Below are 27,812 nucleotides of genomic sequence, written 5' to 3' on the forward strand. Positions count from 1 at the left end.
AACTTCCATATGACCCAGCAATTCCACTTTTAAGTATATGTGCAAAAGAACTGAAAGCAGGGATTTGAAAAGATATTTATATGCCAATGCTCATGGCAGCATTAATCACAATAGCCAACAGATGGGACCAATCCAAGTGATCGTCAGATGCATGGACAAACAAAATGTGGCATGCACATATGATGAAATATTAGTCATCCATAAAAGAAATAAAATCTTCATATGTACTATAACACGAATGGACCTTGAAAAAATTATGTTTCATGAAATAAGCCAGACACAGAAGGACAAATACTGTATGATTCCTCTTATATGAGATGCCGAGAATAAGTAAATTCATAGAGCAGAAAGTAGAACAGAGATTTCCAGAGACCGGGGAGAGGGAAGAAAATGAGTTATTGCTTAATGTACACAGATGGGGATGATGAAAAAGTTTTGGGTGTAGATAGTGGCGATGGTTATACAATGTATTTAATGCCACTTAATTGTACACTTAGGAATAGTTAAGATAATAAATATTATATTATGTAATTTTACCACAATAAAAAATGAGGGCACTGGGTTCTAATATGTTTCTTGATTAAGAGGCTAAAGACATGGAGGTATATATATTTCACTCTCTCAAAATTCATCCAGCTCTACACTTATGATTCATGCTTTTTTAAGTATGTTATACTTTCATAAAATTCCCACTAAAACTGAAAAAGTCTGTTTATACTACTGATACATATATTTTCTATGGTAAATAACAACATCAAACCTGTGTGGTAAAAACAATGTTGAGTAATTTGCTTGGTCTTTGAAAAGATACATAAAATCTTATACTCAGTTCCTTAGGCATAAACTCAATCGTTTAACATAAAAATGCAAACGAGATGCTTGCATTGCTATATTATTAGTTTGTTAAGCCTACCATAACAAAGTACTATAAATTGAGGGACTTAAAACAACAGACATTTATGTTTCACAGTTCTAGCCCCCCAAAGTCCAAGATTAGGTTATCAGCGGACTTTCTGAGGACTGTGAGGATCTTTTCCATGCCTCTCTCCTAGTTTCCAGGGGGTTGCTGAAATAACCCCATATCTCAACTCCAACAAAGGTATGATTTAGAGAGAGCTAGCCTATTTCTGACTTCTTCAACAAAGGTATGATTTAAAGAGAGCTAGCCTATTGCTGACTTCTTCACTCCAATGTCTGCTTCCATCATCACTGGCTTTTTCTTTATGTATGTGTTTCTGTGCCTAAATTTCCCCTTTTAATAAAGACACCAGTTATACTGGATTAGGGGCCCACCCTCCTCCAGTACGACTTCATCTTAACTAATTATGTCAGCAACAATCCATTACCAAATAAGGGCATATTCTAAGGAACCATGGTTTAGGACTTCAACATATGAATTATCGGAGGCCAAAATTCAATTTATAACAATTGTCTTGCCCTTGAATTAGATTTATTTACTTATAAAGATCAACAAGTAGACATGTTGGAGCTTCTTAAGCTTAGCAACAGTTTTTTTTTGTTTTTTTTTTTTGGTAACACAGATATTGTTGAAGTCAGTGAAAAACGCAAGGACATTCCTGCATATGGGGCATATTTTTACATGAGAGCATGCATTTTTCTAGGAGGTTAGTTTTGAGCTTTATCTTGTTTTCAATGTGTTATGAAGTTTGTATTTTCTCACTCTTACTTGCCCAGATTTACTGCGTTAGTTAACAATAAAGTATGGACATCACCCGGTGGCTGTTGGAAGCCATGTTGCCTCCATAAAGGGAAAGCCCACCTGAGAATGACACCAGCACAGAGGGAAGGAAGCAAATTTCAGTAATTGATTCTACTGTAGTCTCCACTTTTATTTATTGGAAGTTTCTTTATAAAAGCCATGGTAAAGGGATTTCTCTTTCCTAAGAACGTCAGGAAATACATGAAACGTTTTAATATGTCCTTTGATAGTTAGGTGCCCAGCCATTACCCTTCAAGTAGAGTCAGCATTCCCAGTGACCGGTGTCACCTCATCTGTTTTACTGCAACAGCAGTTGAAAGTCTTTTTCAGCATCACTGTTGCAAAGAGATAACTTGCAATAACCACTGGAAATCATTCCAGCACACATGCTAAATACATCACTCAGCAGTAAAAATGTTTAAAATTTTCATTCCTGGAAAGAAATCTAACAATTATGGAGGTCATGTGGCACTCTCAGGATGAGTGTGAAATCTTCTTTGATGTTCAGGCATATTGATAAAAATAATTAATTTCCCTACAAATACTGTGATTTTATTCTTTGAATCCTCTCCGCAGAACACTTACTTTTTGATAAGGGACATCAGAGTTTTGTTGAAAAGAATGATAATAACCATCTGTCGAGTTACGTAACTATTTGGATGTCGCACTAAAATCAGAATAACCCCATATCTCAAATACATCAAAGGTATGATTTAGAGAGAGCTAACCTATTGTTGGAAAATCAGCAATCAAATAATAAAACAATGTTTCCGCTATCCTCTATCAGAAACTGACATTCCAAAGCACAGAGTGTCCTTTACACCCCTCCCAGAATGAGGCTGCTAGGGTTTATACTTCCTAAGGAGTGGCAGGACATTAATAAGCAAACCTTCCCACTCTGCCTTTATAAGGGGAATAGTCCATAACTAGGACCAATAGTGTAGAAAGCCACCAGCTTTGTTTGGGAAATTTGACGGGGAGAAAAACACTCTCTCTGGCCCCAAGTAACTCTTGAGCTTTCAGTCCAGAAACGCTTAGCATTTTGAAGTCAAGGATTATTGCCAGGAAGCAAAAATGATACAGGAGTTGCCATGAAGTGTTAAAAATCTAATAAAGCATTAACAAGGATTTGTAAGCCAAATTTTTAACACAGCTGTGGGAACTGAGGAAATGAGGAAGGGCAAGTATATCCTGATGGGTAATTAAGGAGGAAAGGTCCAAAGCACTCAGCACAAAAGGACACGCTGAGGGTGGTGCTTCGGGCAGAGCCTGGAATCTGGAAACCTGGGGAGATATGTGTGGGTACTTGCAGACTAGGGAGAGAGAGGCACAGGGATTTCCTCTGTGGATTCCATGAAGCTCACTCTTAGTGTCCAGGCCAGGAAACTAAAAGAATAAAACTTGGAACTAATTCACTTAATCTCCAAAGAGCTTCTTATTTAGCATGTAAAACATATTTACTTTAAACGTACTGAAGCAGATCTTTCTATCTAGCATTATGTTCCTAACGAAGGTGGAATGAAGGAACAAGAACTAGAAAGAAAAGGACATCCAGGAGCCGCTGTGGCACTGGCCTTGTTTCTCTCCTACTGAACACAACTACACAGATCATCAATATCAGACAAAGCCACCCTGTGACCATAATGGATCAAGGCAAAAACAAGACCACTCCACAATCATGTCTGAACACAGACGAAACAGGAATAGTGTCCAAGCACAAAATCCCTAACATTCCTCACTCTCAGCCAACAATGAGTGCTTTACCAATCACTACTTCAGTCTTGCTCTTGTCTCCCCTCCCTAAAGATAAGATGTATTTAGAACTCGATCATAGAATCATCCCCTCTTTCTGACAACACCTAATCTATGGCAAACCCCCAATTCCTTGAACCCTTTCCAAAGTCACTCAACCAAAGCCCAAATCCTATAACAAGTCCTTTTTAACACACTATTACCAAGGTACCTCATGGTGTACATTCTCTCTCAATGTAATGACTAATAAACCCATAGGATGTTGAACATGAATTACTGAAATTTCCCCAAAATAAAATTAGATCAAATCATGTAGGATAATTCCTGGTACTGAAATATGAAGCCTTACTTATTCCATATTTATAACACTGTAATGGTAACAACAGGCTTTCATTTGGCCTTAAACAATCTATTAACCACCTCATTTCTCCCCCCTCTATATTAATTTCTTGGTAGGCCAATTTCATCCTCTGAGAAGACTAATGTGTATCTTATAAAGCAGTTAAAAAGGTAAATAGTTTATACCGTATTGACTTCTGTTATAGAAAAGGAGACTACAAGAGCAACTATGTAAAAATAAATTTTAAAAATGATTGTTAGCAGCTGTTTCTTTTCCCAATTTGTAGGCTACTGGGGGACCCCTATTCAACCACACCTCCAGTGTGTTCCCGCCCCAGTGTAGTACCTTCCCATGTTGACTGTGGGCTTGACCATGTATTTTACTTTTCCCAATGGGATATTATCAACTGTTGTGGACTCAACTGAGTCCCCCCAAAATTCATACATTGAAGCCCTAAATGCCAATGTGATTGTATCTAGAAATACAGTCTCGAAGGAGGGAACTGAAGTTACATGAGGTTATAATGGTATGACTTAAATCCAATAGGACTGGTGTCCTTATAAGAGAAAGAGACACCAGGGATGCATAGGCACAGAGAAAATGTCATGAAGGACATACTAAGAAGTTGGCCATCATCAAGTCAATGAAAGAGTCCTCATGATTTGATCTAATTTTATTTTGGGGAAATTTCAGTAATCCATGTCAATGTCCTTCTTGCTGTGAAGAAGTATAAATTTGAAAGATTGAGAGATCATGTTGAAGAGAACCAAGAAACTCAGCTAACATTCAGAACCGAGGCCACAGACATATGGCCCCTATCAAAGCTTCCTACCATCTGCCTGCCATTTAAGCTGCCCCAGCTGAGGTCCCAGACATCATTGAGCACAGATTATGTTCTACCTAAATTCTTGACACACAGAATCATGAGGGGGAAAAAAGGTATTGTTTTAACCTCCTAAATCTTAACATGTTTTGTTAACATAGCAATAGATAAATAAAACAGAAATTGGTACCGGAAATGAAACGCTACCATAACGAACACCTAAAACATGTAACATTGCTTTGGTGACTGAGGGGTGGGTGTAAAGCCTTGTATTTTTACTACCAGAGAAAAAGAAGGAATAGGAGATACACACACACACACACACACACGCATGCGCACGCCACTTGCATCAGAGACAGAGAAAGAGATTTCAAGGAATTGTCTCATTTAATTCTGACAGCCAGCAAATTCTAACTCTGCAGAGTGGTCTGGCAGGTTGGGGACTCAGGGAAGAGTTAATACTGAAGCTTGAGTCCCAGGGCAGTCTGGAAGCAGCATTCCCTCTTCATCAGAGGACTTCAGTCTTCTTTCTTTTAAGGCTTTCAACTGATTGAATGGCACCCACCTATAGTATGGATGGCAATCCCCTTTACTCAAAATCTACTCATTTAAACGTGAACAGGATGTAAGAGAACACAAAATAAATCACAAAAAGAAAAAGAGTAGGGAAAAAAAATTAAAGAACAGAGCATCGAAGATCTATGTAACATCATATGGTCTATCATATTTGCAGTTGACATCCCAGAAAGAAAAGAAAGAAAAGAACAGGAAAAAATATTTGAACAAAACAGTGTCTGAGAATTTTAAAAAATTAATTAAAAACAACAAACCACAGATTAAAGAAGCCTAGAGAACTCTAAGCAAGAAAACACCCTTTAAAAGTGATAACTAAAGGAGTAAATTGTACCCTATACATCCAAGCAGAAGGAATGAAATAATAAAAGAGCCACAATCAGCGAGATTGTAAACAGTAAAGAACACCAATAAAACTAATACCTGGTTATTTGAAAGGACCAAAACATTTGATAAATCTCTAGCCAAATTAGTCGAAAAAAAAGGAAAGAGAGAGAAAAAAACATAAATGATCAATGTCAGGAATAAAAAAAGAGAATCACTGCAGATCCTCATACATTAAAAAGGATAATGCAGGAATATTTTGAACAACTTTATATCAGTATATTTGATCACTTGGATTAACAGGACAAATCCCTTGAAAGACACAAATTACCAAAGACCACTCAAGAAAAAATAAAAAACCTGCACAGCCCTATATTGATGGTCACCAAACCTTTCATCAAAGGACCACATAGCAATCATTTCAGACTTTGCTGACCATAAAATGTCTGTTTCAGTTGCTCATCTCTGCTGTTGTAGTGCAAAAAAAGCTATAGACAATACATAAACTATGGCCATGGCTATTTTCCAATAAAATTGTATTTACATAAATAGATGACTAGCCTATAACCCATAGTTTCTCAACCTTTGCCCTATATCTAACAATTCAATAAATAATTACTGAATGCCTACAACAGGCATCACGCTAGGTACTCAAGATGTAACACTCAACAAAACAGATTCTCAGTTCTCAGAGAGTTTGTGGTCCAGTCACTGACACAAATAAACAGATAGACAATTAAAATATAATATGATGACTGTAACAATGGAGGTAGTGCAATATTCAGTACAAGCATGTAGGAAAGACACCTAACCCAGAATGTGGGTCTCAGAAAAATAACCAGAAACAAATTATATCTAAGTTGAGAAATTCACCAGAAGATAAAGAGGATACAGCATCACTGGAACAAAAAAAGACATCAGAATACATACATATATATATATATATATATATATATATATATATATATATATATATATATATATATATATATATATATATATATATATATGCCATTAAGCTATGGGGAATTCTAGAAACTGAAAAAAACCTCAGTATGAGTGAAGCTTGGAAGGCAAGTTGTAGAGCAGCACAAAAAGGAAAGTACAGCTATGCTAAGCTGTTGCTGTAATTTAGGAGAAAAATGACAGTGTTCTGAGCTATGGCAGTGTAATGGAGATGGCAAGGGGTGAGCAAGTTCAACAGATACACTGAATGGATATGGAGGAGAAAAGAGAGCACCGAGGAGGTGAGAACCAAGGAATCCAGCGCTCTGGCTTGAGGAAGCTCGGTAGTGATGTCACTTTTCAGATATAAAAAACACTGCAAGGAAATTCAAATTACATGTCTTCAAAAAAGTTAGGTAATACCAGTCATAAAATAAATAAGCTTTGGGAATGTAATGTAGGCCATGGTGACTATAGTTAATACTGCACTGCATACTTGAAAGTCGCTAAGAGAGTAGGCCTTAAAAGAAAAGAAATAACTAGATTATAAGTAGGTGTGGTAATAGATGTTAACTAGACTTAACTGTGGGGATCATTTTGCAATATGTTCATATATCAAATCAGTGCATGTACACCTGACACTAATACAATGTTATATGTCAACTATATCTCAATAATACATTTTTGACAAGATATAGGTAGGTAACTCAACAAATACATATTAAGTGCCTATTATGTAACAGGAACTATGTTTATATATATATATCAGTCCAGTTGACTGACATCTCGTAAGTCCAATATACAGTATTTGTACCTGTCCCTTCTCTTCCTAAGAGTGGTATCCTTAAAGGAATATGTTTTCTATGTTTATTATATTGTAATCAATGACTATCTGTGTTCAATATTTAGGAACAGACTATTGCCAACTTCAGTGATGAAAAACTATTGAAATAATATCGCTACATTTCCTACACAAATACCGGGGATGCCAAAAATATATCTGCAAGTGGACACTTTGGTCAACGTTGCTCAAGCAGCTCGCCATAATCACAAGTGTCCAGACGCTGATGGGAACCACTTTGAGCACCTCTTGTAATTGCAGAAGTCAAATGTGACTTGTATTATTCTTTTGTTATCAGTGTATATTAAGTATTACAATTTTAACACAGTTTTCTTTTCTTAAAATGTGTATACATTTTTTGCCACCTTCTGTATACACTGTTTGCAGAAAATTTTGTAGTTTACTATTTAAATCTCTTCAATCTCATTAGTCATATGGACATACCACTGAATGAAGGTATTTAATATAGAATTTAAAGGTGTAAGAAATCATATCATTTACTTCAATATGTTCAGAACATATACAAGGAAACTGAGGGTGGCATCAACAGCAGTTGGCAAATGCTTTTAGAGAACAGATTTAGGAAGAGGATGAGATTAGGAGACTAGCTTTGAGGCTGCCTTTGCATAATATCTTACACAAGATAAGGAAATGCCAATTGTTCTTTGTGATGAGGTCAACTCTGTGTGTATATGTGTATATGCTGGGTGGGATAAGGGGGGAAGTGCCAGTGGCTATTAGGAAGACACTAAAATTCCCTAAGGCCCACCTTGAGCTTCTTTCTTTCATTTTGGCTTCATTTTAGTAACAACTTCACATAGTTTCATTTTCATAATGACCAGCTTTTAAGTATCAGAAAACTTTCAAGATTAACTATAGCATTAGTATTTTTACTAAAAGACAATTGAAGTAAAATAGCTTTCAGAACATTTGAGGATAATTTTAAGATCTGATTATACTATAAACAATGACTGAGAAAAAGCTACAAACACTGCAAATGTATGAAGACTGTGGTTGGTTGAGTGATAAAAGCTTAGTTAAAGAGACCTCTTAGACTGTATTTCAGGTACGTAAAAACCAAGGAATTTTAATCTATTCTGTTAAAGCCAAAAAGGAAATACCCTCCCCACCATGTTATGTTATTACTGAATGGATAATGGATTTCAAGACTATAGCACTGAGTAATGATGGGATAGGTCACAGGGGAACCAGAATACCACTGGCGCTGACTGAATGGCTTTTACTGGCGCTGTGTGACCTTTGAAAGGTGATTCCTGCCACCAGAGTAAGCACAGCAGAAGACAGCTAAAACAAAGAAAGAACAGCTGACTCTTTTAAATAGAGCAAGTTGAGTTTCATGGAAAATTTGAGAACTCCAAAGGCACACTCTTTTAAACAATGCCAGGCTGTTCCTAAACCAAATAGAGGGAATGCGTTAAAGTAATTTCCAGGATAACATAGCCCCCAGATAATTACTGAGGAAGAGAACATGAGTTTGATCAGAGTACCAACACTGGTTATATTCACTCTAATACTAATTAGAATCTCTTCACCAAAGCATAACTTTAATGCTATAAATAAAAACCAGGAAAACAAAAGAGCCTGAACTATTCTATCTAAAGTGAAGTAAATATACTATAATAGCAATCACCTCAAATGTGCTGTTGAGCTATGTCTTCTGAAATGTAAAAGAAAAAGGTAAAAAAAAAAAAGTTAAAACCTAATCTCAAAACTAAGCTCTTAGTTGTAGAATATAGTAATAGAAGATAAACTCGTTAACTGAAAGTTTGCAGAAGCTGACTTTGACCAAAGGAAAATCAATTACGAATATAGATCTCAATTAATTAGGAGTTAATCTGCTACTAAAGGAGTAGTGATGGCATCTTCTTGAGCCGAGGCTAGATGAACCAAATCATCTGAAGTGGGTTCAAGGACTTTAGTTCATTTTCAAATAATACAAACATCAGGAATTAGAAAATAACATTTTTACAATTACAATTTCCCAAGGACCAAAATATATTATCTGTCCTATTCTACTGTTCATCAATTTAACATGCTTTAAATTACTCCTTATCCAGCATTTCACCTTCACCTCACTTATTCAATGTGACCTGTTCAGAGTCCATTTTTGAAATACCTAAGAAAGCAGATTGTTCGCCAGAATAGGAGAAACTATTATTTTAAAAAGTGCTCTATAAACACAACCTGTATCTTATACATGTAAACTGTCAGAGCAGTAAGAGATTCTTTGAGACGGGCTCAATTAAAAAAAAAAATTACATCAAGAGATTCCATCAAGCTTTCATGTCATATAAGCAGAACTGTAATATATCTACCATATATAATTTCAAATTGTATAATTTATAATTTACTGCAGATTCAAATATTGCAGCTATTCTTGGTAAAAGTAATTAAAATTTCTTCTGATTGTTTGGCTAGAATTAGTCAACCAAAATGTGGAATTCACCATGTATGTCTTGAAGAATATCTTTCCAAAGTAAGCAGAGTTTGCCCCAGGAGAAGATGGATTTGACTCTCTAGGAGGGAGGCACCTAAGCCAAAATCTCTCCCATCTCTCACCATTAAAATCCTCATCTTCTTTTGGAGACAGATAGTAAAAGGCAATAGGACATTTGCAGGAAAAATCAGTTCTTACAGTAGCCACAATTACTTACTAATCCTTTACTGTAAAATAGGAACTATGTATGCATAGCTCCTTTTAATTCTAACAACCACTTGGTAGTATTATGTTCCCCAACTTCCTTAAGGGAAAATGGAGGCTAGAGAAATAACCACTCTACATTCACACTCTTATTAACTGAAGAATAGTGTTATAAGTCCCAACAGAGTCTTTCTGAATCTGATTTCAAACCTCATGGTCTTTATTCTGTGCTTCCTGTTTCATAGCTAATACTGAGGTAGAGATTGGTTTATCTGATTAACTCATTACCCATTATCCCTTGGTAGAGTCTTAAAGGGGTACAAATAAAAATAAGGAAGGTATTTCAAAAGATAATAGGACACCACTAATAAGAAACTCAACATGGGCTGCTGCCTTTATGTGAGAATGGCCAGCACAAGAATTTTAAACTGGGAGAGAGAATGCCTCAGAAAGACAAGAGAATAAAGACAAACTGCTCACTCCTGAAATTTATGTAGGAACCTCCTTAGCATAGAGGTAAAACTGTCAGTAAAACTTATGTGCCTTGACAATTCATTTATCAACTGGACAAATAGTGTCAAGACAAATTTCTTCAAGTTTTTATTCATTCATGCAGTAAATATTTATTGAGATAGATATGATTCTAATGTGATCCAGTAATGAAAAGATATACTACATCCATTTTTGATGAACTGTATTGGTTAAAGAAAGTCACAAGATCATCTCTAGTTTAAAAGGAAGAAATAAGACTTGATGGAAAAAAACAGAAAAGAATTTGTGGGCACATTTTATCCAACACACTTTATTTGGGTATATTCTTATTACTCTAAATGTTTTCCTTATGCAATCTCTCGAAAAAAGTTAATTCTTTAGCAATAACAGTCACTGAAAACTGAATGGCTCTAGACTTGCTGACTATATTACAAAGAAGTTTTTATGTTTAAATGATGCCTTTTACTAACTTATGTAAGTTAATCAGGTCAGAACACAAGACTAGCCTATATTGTGAGAAAAAATATTCTTTGGAGATCATTTACAATCACAAAAAGAACTGTTCAGAAAAACTATCCAAAATGGCGATTAAATCAACAGAACAGCTACATGTAATTTCAGTGTCATACTGGGGCATTATCTAACAGGATCACCCAAGAATGATTCCCTAGAGTAGGTACCTTTGTTTGCTTTGCAATTTACTATTTGATTAAGGCTAAACATGGTGCAGTTACATGTTCACTTGTAGTTTTTTCCACAGGAGACGTAAATAATTTCTTTCAAGAAGAAAGGCAATCCCAAAGGTTACAATTTTATTGCCCTGTAGAAGACTATTAATCAGTGTCATCCCTAAATTTGCAAACTTATGTCAGCAAATCTTTCTGAACACACTATAGCAAACTCTCTTCTTCAAATGTTTCTTCAGCTGCTTTTACCTTCCTGCTGATTCCCTTGTTAATGATTTAAATAAATGTTTGGTACATTTCCACTTGATATTTACAAGAAAGCCGTGTTTCTGACTTTAAAAATTATAATTTGACAGTATAATGATAAAAGTGGAGGTACAAAAAAGTAATCGCACAGTTTACTGATGAATTAGATGTAAGGACTGAGGGAAAGAGAACTATAACTCACAAATTTTCTCGTACTTTGAAACAACCATTTGTAAAAATAACACCACCACAAAACCTAAAAGTCATCCAGGGTAATTTGAAAAGCTATGGCTGAATTAATCTTGCCTGTTTCAGATCAAAAGCAAAGAGGTTCTGATCTGTCTCAAATGTCATTCAGCAAGTACCGCAGGAGCACTTAAAACATTATTCTAATTTTCTCTAAGAGAATATCCCTGGGAAAATTTATCTTTTAGCCATAAAAATGTTGGATAAAGTTTTTAAAGGCAAAAAACACAGTACTCACATTTTGGCTAGGAAACAGAGAGAGTAAACTAAAGCCTGTTTTAAAATTATATATAGCACTACCTTGAGATTTTCATATGCCCAAAATCAAATCAGATAAAAGTCACTAAATCCAGAGCTTATAATACTGAATGGTTGATTCATACACCTTTATTCCTATCATTTTTCAGGTATCATTTTTTTTTTATTTCCAAGAAAAACAATTTATTTGGATTAATAATAAGAAAGTTTCTACAGCAATTTATTCTCCTTGTAATGACAGGAGATAAATAACTTTTTAATATTATCATTTTTATTTAAAACTGTATTTATGGCAAATTACACATGCCTACTGTACAAATATTTCAGAATATAGTAAGTATAAAGAAAAAAATAAAATTGACCAAACTTATAAAGCTAAAATCAGTTAATTATTTGCTTTATTTCCCTCAAAATGCTTTGTTGTGCTTGAATATATGGATATTTTTCTTATTAAAATGTGTCTATAAGTTTAGCTTTGGTGTATAACTACCTAAAAAACACAATAGCTTCACAATGAACATTTATCTGTTGTGTATCTCAGAGTTCAGCAATTCAAGGCTGGGCAGCTCTGCCAACCTCACCTTAGCTCTGTCATTCTACTGTAGGTCAGCTGAGGGTCTTTAGATCTAGGTTGAGTTCAACTGGAGTAATTTGCTCTGCTTTAGAAGGACCAGTGGACTAGCCTGGGCAATGCCATCCCACTGCAATGGCAGAAATTTAAGAGTGAGCAAGCAGAATTATTCAAAGTTGCCAAAAGGGTATAAAACCTTCCTGCTCTGATCATTTCTTTGGGTCTCTTATGAAAGCTCGCATGTACATTGGAAAATTTAATAAGATCTGTATGCTCTCTTCTGTTAATCTGTCATATGTCAGTTTAACTCTTAGGCCCAGCCAGAGACCCAAAGAGGGTAAATAATTCTTTCCTTCCCACATATTACAGCCTTGCCCCCTAATTTGTATCAATATTTCTACCAAAAGTTGGAGCAAGCTTTTCAATATGTATTTTATTTAAATGTTTTCATAACTAGTTGTTATTTACTTTAATCTTCGTGTATTTGATAGAACTGGAATCTTATTTTTATAGTAATTTCTTTGTTTACATATAAAATTTAACCTTTTTTTTAAAAGATTTTTTTACTGGGGAATTGGGGAAAGGGAACAGTGTTGGGGAATTGGGGAAGGGGACCAGCCAAGTTGTTGTTCTTCAATCTTCATTGCAGAGGGAGACAGTCACAATCTGGCTTCCCGTGGCAGCTCATGGCCTCTAAGTTCAAGGTGCTGTTTTCAGTCTTAGTTGTGGGTGGGCGTAGCACCATTCCATGCGTGAGTCAAACCAGCAGCCTTGTTGTTAAGAGCGCACACTCTATCCACTGAGCCACCTGGGTGGCAGCTCAGCTCAAGGTGCCAAGTTCAGTCTTAGTTGCAGGTGGGCATAGCCCTCCATTGAACAGGCTATCTTGTTGTTACACCAGCTGAGCCACCCTGCCACCTGTTGGCAGTTTAGCAACAGCTCAGCTCGGGGCACAGCGTCACTGGCCCATGTGGGAATTGAACCGGCGGCCCTGTTGCTCAGAGCTCGTGCTCTTAAGCCAACGCAACAAACTGAGCCACTTGGCGGCCCCTAATTTAACCTTTTTTTTTGATATGCTTATTATCACACTGTAATTTTCCATTTGCCTGTTGGATCAGTTAGCATGGGTTTAGGCTAAGTTAGGATTCAGCAAACGTTCAGCTGATCTTCAGCTGAAAATGCATTGTATTTACTCATTGACATCTTTTCCAATTTTAATTTTACTTCCAAGATATTCTTTTTTTTTTAATTTTTTATTGGGGAATAGCCATGGTCATTGGTTACACATTATTTTCATGCGACAATGGCATAGTTGACTCTTTTAAGGAGGGAGCAGCTCACAGTGGCCCATGTGGGAATCAAACCAGCAACCTTTGTGTTATCAGCACCATGCTCTAACCAACTGAGCTAACTGGCCGGCCCCCAAGATATTCTTAATAGTTTGCAGGGATTTTTTCTGTGTTCATTCATATTGCTTTCTAAATTTTTGCTTACTGTTCTTTCAAACAAAAAACCATTAGTCAAATCCCCTCCATGCCTCAGCCATACTTATGAAAGCAACATAGTAAATTAGTCATTTTTTCTTACTTTCATATATTTGAAACCCATGTATTTGTCCTTCAGGGTTCCACTTTCATTATCATTAAATAAATAGTACATATTTATATGTTATTTCCTATAGCCTAATAATATAGTAGAAAAGAAGCCTAAAATGAAAGAAGTTTAAAGGTAAATGAAATGAAAATGGAAGAGAGATAGAGGTAAATTTTAAAGGGAAAAGCAAGTAAGATTGCAGCCATATATATATATATATATATATATATATATATATACACATACATATATATATATATATATATATATATAAAATATGATGAAAGTAAGTCTGGATAAATGTAACAAGTTGAGAAAATTAAGAAAAAAGAAAGGTAATAATAGAAATATCAAATTGCAAGTGTAAAGTGTTCTCTAAGTCAAGATTTTTGGCAAGATTCTAAATAACGAAAAATAATATATTTTTAAAATAAGAAGTACAACCTTCCAAGAAACTCAAACCTTGTTTTCCTTCAGAATCACTGAGGAAACTCACAAAAGCAGATGTCCTGGACCCATGTACAGAAATTCTGAAATAGTTGGTAACCTACAAACCTATATTTTAATAAATTCCCCTAGTAATCCAGATTCACAACAAAATTTGAGATCAACTGTTTTAAAATAAAAGTTATATCTGCAAGGTGATGGTTACTTAAGGAGTGGCCTTTACAGACAGAGAGTAAGCTATATTTAAGAGAATGTCATCCAAATGGCATAAAAAATCTTAAGTGTTGGCTTCTTTTTATCTCCATAATTTCCCTGTAAAGGTCTCCCTTCTTCATAGCATTTTTAATTTGATTTTGAATTCTATCTTAAGTTGTTTGACTCCTTAGAGCAGGGTGCATAATGGCCACCCAAAGATATCAGGTCCTAATCCCTAGAATTTGTAAATGTTACCTTATTTGGAAAAAGATCTTTGCAGCTGTGATTAAATTAGAATCTTGAGATGGGGGAGATTATTCTGGATAATCTAGATGGGCCCTATATGTAATCACATGTGTTGACAGAAGCCAAGAAAAGCTGGCAGCCACCAGAAGCTGGAAGAGACAAATAGATTTCCCCCTAGGGCTTCTGGAAGGAGCATGGCCCTGCCATAACCCTAACTTCAGACTTCTGGCCTCCAGATTGTGAGAAAATAAATTTCTGTTGTTTTAAGCCACCAAATTTGTGGTAATTATTACACTAGCAACAGGAAACTAATGTAGTCCCCTATGAGGGAAGGAACTTTATCATTGTCCTTTTGTAATCTCACTGCCTAGAATATTGGTTTAGAACTGAGATTCTAAATCTTGGCTGCAATTTGGAATAATCCACACAACTTAAAAAATTGCTACTGAGCAGACCAAATCTCCCCAATACAGAAATTCTGATTCAGTTGCTCTGAAGTGAAGTCTGAGCACTAGTTTTTTGGTTTTTTTATTTGTTTGAACTCCTCAGATTACTTAGTGTGTAACCTAAGTTGAGAGCCACAGGCATCAAGAATGACTGAAATGAAAAGAGTATTATTTAGTGGAGTGTAGTAGTTTTAAGAGCAATGGCTCTGGAATCAGACTACCAGGCGTCTAGTCCTGGCTCAACCATGTGCTAGCTGTGTGAAGTAGGCCAAGTTAGCTAACCCTCAGTTTCTCCTTTTCTTAAAGTTTTTTTTTTTTTTATTACAGTGCCTAATCCATTGTAAATTCTCTATAAATGTTAGATCACAATGTTAGAAAACAAAATTCCTTATTTCACAATTATTTAAGCAATTATTATTTTGAATTTGGGTTAATTAGGAAGACTAAGGATTTTAATCAAAATAAATATTTAATATATGTAAAACAAATATAAATTTTGGTTCAATTATTTAAATTTACTGTGCTTCTGAAGTGCTTAACTATAAATTCATTACCATTAATCCAGAGATTTGCCAAGCAACTTCTTTAAAAATCCTACAGTTAAATTCATTCTGTAGCCTCATACATTATATTCTCTTTTAATGTAGTTACATCAGCATTCCCTTATTTAGGTTAAAATTTGTATTTTTTTGAGTGGTAGACTATAGAACAACATTGCGTACACAGTAGAGCCATGCCAATGTTTCCAAAGAAGTTTTTTTCCTCTCTCTCTCTCTCTCTCACCCTCTCTCTCTGTCTCTCTCTCTTTTAATTTTCCAAATCCCCATCTGTTTTGCTGATGGGCCAATATCTGGGGTCTGTTTTTCATAATGTCATTTTGTTTGTGAGGATGTCTGTTCCTGAGAGTTCACGAGCTGGCTGACAATGAAAAAGTGGTCACAAAGAGGCCAGGAAATATCCTGAAAAATAAAGCCAAAGCCAAGGAAGCCACTGCGCCCTGCTGGCCAGTCGCACAGAGAACAAGAGAGCAGGGCAGCAGTTTGGGATGTGACTCTGGAAGGTTTTCTTGGTGGCTAAAGAAACTCCAGAAAGCGGCCATAGAAGAGTAGAATTGCATCACAGCTACTGAAGTTACCTCCAGAATGGTTTAAACAAAATAACTTCATGTGGAAAAACAGATTCATTTTACAAAGAAAGAAAGCAAACAAGGGGCATGACAAATGACTTTTTTTTTTTTTTTAACCTTCCCTCTGAAACATCAAGAAATGGGTTAGGGAGAGAAGACAAAAATATGTAAATACTTCTATTAAGTATTCATTAGTTTTGTTTCCATATTTAACTAAAAGAAGACAGTCTGAGAGCTGCCTAGAACATAAGTAAATATATATCTCTCTCCTATATTTTTATATAACTGATAATTCTAATATACTTAATACTGAGTGGATAAATTAGCCAGAAAGCAGGATTTATTTTTCTTATGTTTTCAAAACGGAATATCAAAATTCTTAAGAATTCACTAGGCAATTTATCTTTGCTAGAATTTTACATACAATTTCCAATATTACATGTGGAGCAGCTTGGTTTAATGGTCTATGTTGTAGATGCTATGTACATTAGCATATGACCTTTGAAGTTTTACTTATGTGTGAAAGTTGCTGATGAAAAAGAAAACAGTTAACAAGAATAAATCCTCACTTGCTGCAATAATAAAAAGGAAATCTTTAATCATATCATTTTCTAGTTTTATGCTGGATAGAAGGTATGAGTGTTATACATTTATATTGGCATTAGGTCAAGGGTCATCCTTGCAATAAAGACTATTTTCATACTGACAGAAAATAGAAGAAGTCCTTTTCTGTTGGGTAATATGATAGTGTGATTTCCTAATAGGAGTTGGTGGATAAAGGTGTGAAAATGTCTACAAAGTAGCCTGTGCAACTTCCTGTAATAGCAGATCACTAGGAAGGATTTATAGATTACTGTTCTTTATTTTTTTACCTCCTTTTTATTAATAAATACTACAGAAAGAACAAGAGAGTTTGCAGAGTACCTGAGAAATGTGCAAACACTCTGGAACAGTCCAACCCAGACTGCGTAGTTGGCCATCAGCACGGCAGCCATTGAGCAGGCTTTCATTTGGCAACAGGAAACTAAGAGGGAAAATAAAGCCTGTGATTCCCCTCCAGCTATCTTTAATCATTTTCAAATGCAGTAACTTAGAATGCTGTGATATGTAAAACGGTGGAGTGGAGAAAGACATTTCAAGAAAAATATAAGGCTAATTTTGGAAATATTACATTCCCTAGTTGGGTCTATGTCTATGCAAATTAAAGCATCCTGTCAGGAAATGGCTGTAAGTTTCTAAAAATTTTTTGTAAAATTCCATTTTCAGTGGAGATGTCATGATGTGCTATATCCATTTCCCCTCCCTCTGGCTTTAATTCAGGTGATAGACAGGAAAAGGAGAGTTCCAGGATCCCGCCTTTTCCCAGCGAGGCACAGCTTTTTCAGCTTGAGGTATAACAATTGTAGGAAATGGTGAATGATGGAAACATTTTCCTAGAAGAGGAGTTTGAAGCCTCAGAGAGCCACTCCTATTTGAGCCATAACTACTTACAGAGGCATGAATCGGAGGAAGCTTGCCACATTGAGAAGGTCTGAACAGACCAACTTGATAGAAGACTAGATTGTAACTTCCTGAAAGTGATGGACTAACACACTCCCAGGATGCACCTTCCTCTGACATTTCCTGAGCCTTGCCTCATTATTTATCTACTCCCAGGATTCGGTGGAAGGGATTACAACCTACCCTTTTTAAAAAAATTCATATAAAAAAGGGCAGCTACAAGTAATAATATTCTGAAGCAACAAACCGTATATGTATACTTCTTTCCTTGTGTTAGCATTTCTCACGAGCCAAGTTGCAAAGGAAACAACTTAAAGATGGCTTTGCATTTTAAAATGCCAAAAGAAAATGTAGCTGCTGAGAGACTGAAACAAACGCCTGGTTGTCTTATAGTTTAAAAACAAGGCATTCCCATTTCGCATACATGGAATTTTCAGTCAGTGCTAAAATGAGAGCAAATCATTCAGTTGTTGCAGGATTTTCATTTCCTAAAAAAAGTAAAAGGAAATTGCCTTGGTTGCCTTCTTTTAGCTCTTTGTCTGCAGTTAAAAATAAGATTACATATGGGAAGTGATTTAGATTCAAGATGACTTGAAAATACTCTCATTTGCACTACGCAATGATGTCATTTATAGGATGGAGGAAGGTAGAGTTTAAATCGCATTTTACTTTAAATACCATAGTAACAAATTAATATTGTGATATTTTACACTTAAGAATTAATATATACATTTTATAAGGTATTTTAGGATTAGGTAAATTTTTTCTTCCCCAGGAACATGTGTCTGGGAGTGGGAGGAATATATGGATATTAAGAGAAAGGTTAGTTATTACCAAGGCCTCAGTATTAATAATTAACAAAAGATTAAGGAGGTAGCAGATTAAATTCAAGAAAGGAACTTTCAATTAAACAATGATGATGAGGATACAGGCATTTCCTGAGGCTTTATCTTTGATTAAGAAAAGTTGTTGAAAGCATTTGGCCTTTAATTCTAGCCAGTCCTTAATCCCCAGGAAGTATCCTTAGATTCATTGCTATTTTAAGATACACTAAAAGCTTTCAGAGAGAAAAATGATAGATGGTCTTTTTTAAAGCATGATGTAACTCAGAGATATTCAGATTGCTTTAACCATTTCTCAGCATTCCATATAACTTGTGTAGCTTACATGTAGTATCACTACATACAGTCTAAGATTTACTGTATAATGGTTAATAGTAGGCTTTCTTAGCCATACAAAATATCTTTGAATTTCATTCCAAAAGTATTAACTATGTGACTTTGAACAGGTTACTTAATTTCTCCAAGAAACCGTTTTCTAAACTGTAGCATGGGGATAATGCCATCATCATACATGAAGATGAAAAGAAATAATAAAATAATATTATTCAGAGTGCTTAGCACAGCACCTGCTGCGTAGTTCAGCTCCCTCATAGGTATTGCTGTTTCCCAGAAATTTTTATACTCTATAAAAGAAGGTAGATCAGTCTTTCCATTATTTATTAACTGCTTTCTTGCATGTTTTTCCTCAAAAACTTTAGGAAATAAGGACCTATTTATTCCTATATTAAAGCTCTCTCACGTTTTAGAACTTGTCAAATTATTTTACTTATTATTTTACTAATACAAAATCAATTTTGATGTTGAGATATTGAGTATTATACACAGTTTGCCAAAGCAAAGTAAAAAGTCTTGCAAAATAATATGTTCTCCTTTCCATCCAAAAACCTGTCACATATTATTTATAAAGTAATAATCCCTTATAACTGTCAATTCTGACAAATGAGGTAGAGGATATTAAAGTAATTTTTAAACATTTTTTAAAGTAATTTTTAATTATTTCTAAATTTGCATGCATTAGAAGTGTTGTAGAGGCATACTCCACCACCATTAACAAAATAAAGGACAAGATTGATAGGTGTAAATAAAAGAAATAGAACAAATGAACAACATAAGCAGCCTCAACAGGGCAAATAGGGCAAAGGCTATAAAAATCATTCTTTCTTCCCTCCTTTTTTCCTAAAAACATACAATGAGCTTCTACTATAGAAACCAGGATGCATATTGTGGAGGAGATAGTGTAAAGACTTAGAAAGATAAATGATACCATTGTCCTGGAATAATTAGGGTTCTGGCAAAGACAACAAATGCTCAAGCAAATAAGCACAACATCACATAAGAAGCTTTACAAAGGAGGTACAAAGTGGAGAACTGTACAGAGGAGCAAGAAACAAGCTGTAGAGAACCAGAAACACTTCGCAGGAGGGGTTGTATTTAACCTGGATCTTGAGAAATAAGTGAGCATATTCTAAATGCAGAGATGGGAAAGGACTTCTGGGAAGTGCAAAAGGGTGCATTTTTTTGCACACAGACATGAATGAGCCCAATGTGTTTGGAAAATTATAGGACACTCAGAAGAGATGGAAAGTAGAGTGTCTGGGGATTGAGATGTACAATGAGGCCACAAAATAAAGTCGGGGCATGATATAGAGGCCTTGTATGTCTTACTAATAAGCTCAGACTTTTCCTCTGACCAATGAGAAGTTACATGAAAGTGTTAAACTAGAGAAAGAAGTGTGCGGCAAGTGACCGACCGGAGAGAGGAAGGCTAATTAGGAAACGATTGAATTTGTTCAGACTGACCTCTCACTAACATTAACAGGATAGGGCAAGGGTATATATATACATGGAGGCCCCGGCCTGTGTACCCCTTCTTTTCCCTCCTCCGGCTCTCCCCTTCACCACAAGGGACCTCGGACAAAAAAACATCACCATCCATATTCATTTGGTCATTACCCAGCCCTATGAGTCCCCACCAAACCCCCTGGAAGACAGGACAAGGAAATGGGTCCATAAATCCATGAATTCCCCTCAAGAGAGGAAAAGGCAGTATTTGCTGCATGATTTAGGGAGTGATATGACTTAAGTTAATAATCTAAAAGAATTGATGTGACTTAGAATTGTATAATTTGACTCAAAGCATGTATAACTCATTCAGATATAAAAATAAAATTATCTTATTTTCCAATAATGTTTACCAGAAATGTTCCATCAAATCATCTTTTCTGTAAAACAGAAGATTTCCTTAGAGACTTGATAGCTCAGTTTTATAACTTTTGCTTCTAAAACAGGCTTATTCTAGTTGCTCTCAAAAACTTCAACCTCATGGTCAATTCAAAAGAAAAAAAGCATTTTCCATGTTTTCTATTGGTGAAATAGTCATCTTTACTCTGTTTGTCATGACTACTGATCTACTGCTATCCCCCAGGGCAAAAGTGGACAAATATCCAACTTCTAATTATCAGTTATACCTCATACTATCTTCCTACATGTACAAAAACTAGGTTTTCATTGGATGTCCTTTCTATTCAACTAGATTTTCATTAATGTATTTTTTAATTATTAGAAACTTTTACACAACCATTTTGATTTAATTCATCAAATCAAATTTGATTCAACCATTCAATTGATTTCTTATCAATTAAATTGATTTCTCATCATATATAGATAAGCATATACATGTTTATACCCATAGCCATACATTTATATACCTAAATATATACATGTTATTTGGGCACAACGTGTAGTTCAAAATAGTCCTCTCCACACAGTCACAATGCTATTATTTTTGTTAGATAAATTAAATCATATCAGATCCTTTATTTAAACTTATAATTGGCTTTCCATAGCATTCTAAATAAAATCCAAATTCCTCACCAAAACTTAGTGTCATCTAACAGAAACCACTACTCTGGCATCTGCAGGGAAAACTTTTTTTTTTAATTTAATTTTTATACATTTATTTGAGCCAATACTGACAATAATTGCCAGGAAGCAAGATCTCAAATGCTCCCTGCAGGGAGAACCCTTACCCAGGTCTTTACATGACTGGATCCTTCTCACCTGGCTCTAATGAAATGTCAATCAAATAGCACCCCATCCCACTCACTTGCTATTTCCTTCCTTAGTTGCTGTTACACTTATTGCTATCAAAAATCATACACTTGTTTATTAGTTTATTGTTAACCCCAGAAGGATGTAAATATCATAGCTGGAAGAATCTAGTCTTCTTTATCATAATATTTCAATATGTCTGTTAACTGAAAAACATATGCGAAATAAATGAACATTATAAATTATGTAGTTCATATCATTTTACAGTTGTTGAAACTGAGACTGAGAGAGATTACACTTTATTTCTTATTATTCAACATCTGGTTAGTGGCAATATCAGGACATAAACTCGAGTCTTCCAATTTCCTTATTAAAAGTGTTCTCGCAGGCTGGCCGAGTGGTGCGTTGGTTATGAGTTGGCTTGGGAGTGCGAGCTCTGAGCAGCAGGGACACTGGTTCGGATCCCACATGGGCCAGTGACGTTGTACCCCCTATAGCTAAGATGGTGAACAATAGCTCAACCTGGAGCTGGGCTGCCATGAGTCCACCCGTGATGGTGTAGGCTAAGTGGGGCTGCCGTGAGCTGTCGTGAGTGGCCATCCAATGGCCAGCGACCAATCTGCCTCAACCAGGAAGAGCGCAATGATAGCAGTACCAACATGGGCCAGTGAAGCAACATCCTCTACAACTAGACTGAAAAACAAAAGGACAACAACTTGTCTGTTCCCCTTCCCCAATTCCCCAATGCTGTTCCCTTTCTCCAATTCCCCAATAAAATCTTAAAAACAAACAAACAAACAAACAAACAAACAAAAACTGTTCTTGCTGTTAATAATGTATGCTTTCAACTTAAAGGAATATAAGATGATGAATGAAAGCAGTCAATATGATTTTATAAATTATGGAAAATAGCACTTAATACATATGACAGAACTTTGAAAAATGCTCTAAAACAGTAAATAAATGTTCTGATGCCTTAGTAGCCTATTTTAATAAAACCCTAGCTTGCATTTGAGATGACAACAGCAATCACACAATTATTTCTCAGGTATTACGCACCAGGATTAATAGTCAAGAATTTATATCAGATGTTCTTTATTCCTCATTAATGGTCCATGTGTCTACAATTATTTACCAGATCTCTTCTCTGCCAAATTACTTGTAAGGACCCTATAAAATCAGTATACATAACTGGTATTTTCAAAAACATTTTCTAATGACCACCAAAATAAATCTATTTGAAGAACTAAAAGGAATGTTTAAAAGATGTAGGGAGATTATCTCTTAAATTTTTAAATATTCCTATTCTAATTAATGTTAAAAATAATTACATTGACACATTCCCAAAATCTTTAGTAAATGTTTTATTTAGTTATTACTATTAATAAAAATTCAAAATACAGTTTTCCAGTCAATTCAGTATTCTTTTTCCACCTTAAGTTCCAGAGGAAATAAATTATCAATAGAATTGACAAAAATTGACAATATTGACAATATCAGTACAAGTATTAATACTTTGGCACTTCTTTCTAGGTGGCTTTTAAAAATGCAATGCTTAGGCTGGCCAAGTGGCGCGTTGGTTAAGAGCTGGCTTGGGACGCCAGAGGGCCCAGGTTCAGATCCCACATATGAGGGCCAGTGACACTGCCCTCTGCAGCTAAGATGCTGAACAACAGCTCAACCTGGAGCTGGGCTGCCCTGAGTCACTGGTGACAGTGTAGGCTGCAGCCCCTGTTGCAGTGGGTTGCCACTGGCTACTGTGTGTAGCCAGCAGCCAGCGTGAGCGGCCGTCCAGAAGCCGGCGACTGATCTGCCTCGCCCGGGAGGAGTGCAATGATGGTGCCAACTTGGGCCAGTGAAGCAACGTCCTCCACAACTAGACTGAAGAACAAAACGACGGCAACTCATCTGTTCCCCTTCCACCAATTCCCCAGCGCTGTTCTCATCCACCAATTCCTCAATAAAAAAATCTTTTAAAAAATGCAGTGCTTGTCTTTATAAAGTAATCCTCCAGGGAATTATCATGCCTTTAATGCAAGTTTTTAGTATTGCAATTGGATATAAAAACAGTTAAATGCCACTAAAATAGCATTTAGTATTAGATATGCTGTGTGACAAGAACATTTTGATCAAAATTGTATTTAAATTTCATGTGGAGACAATGGATGTTTTAAGGCAGGAAAGGAAGGATCTGTGTTTGTGTATGTGTTTCTCCTCAGGGTATACCTTATATATAATGAGGCAGATTATTACAATAAATATTTGCTATTTGATAATTCAGACTTAAAAAGAACATGTATTTATCCCAATCAGAGACTATAAAACATTTCTAAAATTATATCAGTTTTGTCATTAGAATATACAAATATAATAGTCATAACACACCTCACAATAAATAATTATATTTTAGGATAAAACAAAGAGATTTAGGGAGATGTTTCTAGCTGATACATTGCCAACTTCTAAATACATTTTAAACTCTCAAGTTCACTGTGGGAATTTACAGTAAGAAGAAATGCAGTGCTTCTACATGTTCCCCGGTATTTACAGAATATAAATCTTAAGCTAGTACATCTGTTGAATACTAAAATAGCCAGAAGGAATCCCCAAAGACAAAGTCTGCTTTTTCAGGCAGCAACTTTTCCTTTTAGCCAAAGGTTTATAATCAGAGTTCTACCCAGTCAGGTGTGGCCTTGAATACCAAAGCACAGCTGCAAAGAAGCTGATCTGATTTTTTCTCTTTCTTTTCACTCCGTAAATCATGCAGCAAATATTGCCTTTTCCTCTCTTGAGGGGAATTCATGGATTTATGTTTCGAAAGATTTTCCTCTTTCTGTTGACCAGCAAACATACTCTTGTGGTCAGATAAAAATATATATGCAAGTGAAAGCTAGGATAGCTGAGAACATTTGATATGGCCAAACCTCTGGATAAAATAAAGAAAATGCATTATATCTAGAACGGATTTATTATGAATTATCATTTTACCATGCTTTTTTAAAGAAAGACTTCATGACAGTTTACTGTAGAATTATGAATTATGCATCAAAAAATGTTTAATATTTTTTTTAAAACATGCTAAAAGTGACACAGTTTGAAAAAATACATTAATTTTGGACTGTTCCTAATCTAATGGTGAGCTCATTTAATGAAATAATGATGTCTTCATTGTGTTCTTTTTGAATATCCTATATATAGTGCCAGGTGAGTACTAGACTAGCCTGTGGGATTACTTCTTAACTTATATAAATGTCTAACCACTAAGCTGTACACCTGAAACTAATATAAAATAATATTGAATGTTGAAATAAATGAATGAATGAATAAATAAATTGTAAAATAAATAAATAATAAATAAAATGTTGGCTTTATAAGTAAAAGAGAAAGTGCAAGTCTCATGTGTGTCTTTATCAACAAACATTTATTCAACAAACATGTATTGACTAGCTACCAGGTTTCACATTCTGTGCTATGTGTTTGAAATGATGAGACAAATACCCATAGTGAGTTCATTATCTACTGGGGAAAACAGGCATGTGAATAAATAAAACCCAGTAATGAGAAACAAAATCCTCTAAGAACTTAAAGACAGTAGCCAAGCTCCTTTGGCAGGGTCATCTGTAATGCTTGTAAAAGTCATCAACTCTTGGCCTAGACTTCAAACCTCCTGAATCATAATTTTGAGGGTCCCTTAAAAATATGTAGGATATTGGGCCGGTCGATTAGTTCATGGGTTAAGAGTTGGCTTGGAATGCCAGCTCTGAGCAGCAGGGTCCCAGTTCAGATCCCACATGAGGGCCAGTGATGCTGTGCCCTCTACAGCTTGACCTGGAGCTGGGCTGCTATGAGTCGCCGGTGACTGCATAGGCTGCAGTGGGGCTGGCCAGCAGCTGGCAGCTGGCATCAGCTTTCATGAGCTGCTGTGAGCCACCATGAGCAGCCGTCCAATGGCAAGCAAGTGACAGCCTCACCCGGGAAGAGCGCAATGATAATATCAACATGTGCCAGTGAAGAGACATCCTCCACAACTAGACTCAAGAACACAAGGACAGCAACTTGTCTGTTCCCTTTCCCCGATTCCCTAATAAAATATTTAAAAAAAAAATGTAGGATTTTTTGCAAGCACACCAAGATGATTTTTAATGTACAGATAATCAAGATCCACTAAAGAAGGGGCCACCCAAGTGGCTCATTTGGTTAAGAACATGAGCTCTGAGCAACAGGGTTGTTGGTTCGATTCCTACATGTTCCAATGAGCTGCACCCAAGCTTAGCTGCTGCTGAGCTGCCAAGTGGCAGGGTGACTCAGCTGGTGAGAGCACATGCTCCTAACAACAAGGCTGCTGGTTCGACTCCCGCATGTGATGGTGTGCTACGCCCACCCGCAACGAAGATTGAACACGACATCTTGAGCTGAGCAGCTGCAAGCTGCCAACGGGACTTGGAGCTGAGTTAGCTGCACCCTCCACAACTAAGATTGAAGGACAACAACTTGGCTGTTTCCCTTTCTCAATTCCCCAACAATGTTCCCCTTCCCCAATTTCCTGATAAAAATCTTAAAAAAAAAAAAAAGATCCACTGAAGAGGAATTCATGCTTTCTGAAGAAGTTGGAGAAGACTTTTCAAGTAGTTGACTGTTGGAACTCAAAAAGGTACATCAAAGTACTGCTTTTCTTTGTCAGAGTTCTGCAGGTTGATGGGAAACCAATATCATTTTGTTAATCATTCAGTGTTTAATTATTCATTGAGCACCTAATATGCCAGATGCTTTACACATGTAGTAATAATGGGCTTAGTAATATTGAGCCTCAGAATTAAGAAGATGAAAGCAGGCCCTTTCACTGGCATGGCAGAAAGAAGAGAAAACATGTCTTCTCTACAGACCAGCTCCTAAGAAGAAGGTGATTATGTGGGAGCAGAACCATGCATGCCCAATTCTTCCTCCCCAAATCATCAATTTGAGAGTCCTCCCACCTCTCCTGAGAGGAGGAAAAGTAGAAAGTACATAAAAGTCATGCTTGTAGAGATCCTTCCTAATGGGAATAGTCAAGATGTGTAGGAAACATTTTCCTTTCCCCTCCATGGTGACATTTGAACCGGGTCTTGAATGAGGGGGTAAGAATTTCCCGGGTCATGGGATGTTGAGGCGGAAATAAGAGAAATAGAGAATGGAATGGGAAACATATTCAAATCCAAGGCTGCTTAACACTGGAGATAATCAAATCTTCTTTGGAAATTTAAAATGGGAAACCTAGAGGACAGCTAGCAGCAGGGGCTTTAGCTATGCTATGAAATGAAGTAGAGTTAAAGCCATAGAAATCGAGGCAGAGTTAGGAAACTTGAGGACTACAGCAGAAACTATGAATAACCAGAAGCAATGAGGAAAGGAAAAATTAAATTGATTACAGGGAAAGAGTCAGGAATCAACCAGTCAGCAGTATTGGGAGATAAGAGCAGATATACAGAAAGAATGCTACAGAAACACAAGAAACAGAAAGACTTAGTATTGCTTATGAGACAGAGTTGCCTATCTCATTTCTAAACCTGACCATTTCTAATGACTTTTGGGTTCCAATTCTAGCCTACATGTACCTTAAAATAAATCTTTATTTAATGTAGTTTGAACCTATGATAAAATATAGTTGCAGTAACATGGTTATATATGTCCAAAATTAATTCACACTAACTATAAATAAGTGTCAATATACCTTGTAAATTATTATGAAACATTTAATTTCCTGTAAAACACAACTTACAGATCATTATCATGATTCCATTAAATGAACCCAGAATGACTATTTACAGTAACCGATGCTGAAAAGAAAACAAACCAGAAAAGCAACAAGCTAAAACATACTCTTTCTATGAGTGTATATATATATATATAT

Source organism: Hipposideros armiger, unplaced genomic scaffold, assembly GCF_001890085.2.
Source record: "Hipposideros armiger isolate ML-2016 unplaced genomic scaffold, ASM189008v1 scaffold_660, whole genome shotgun sequence".
Taxonomy (NCBI): Eukaryota; Metazoa; Chordata; class Mammalia; order Chiroptera; family Hipposideridae; genus Hipposideros; species Hipposideros armiger.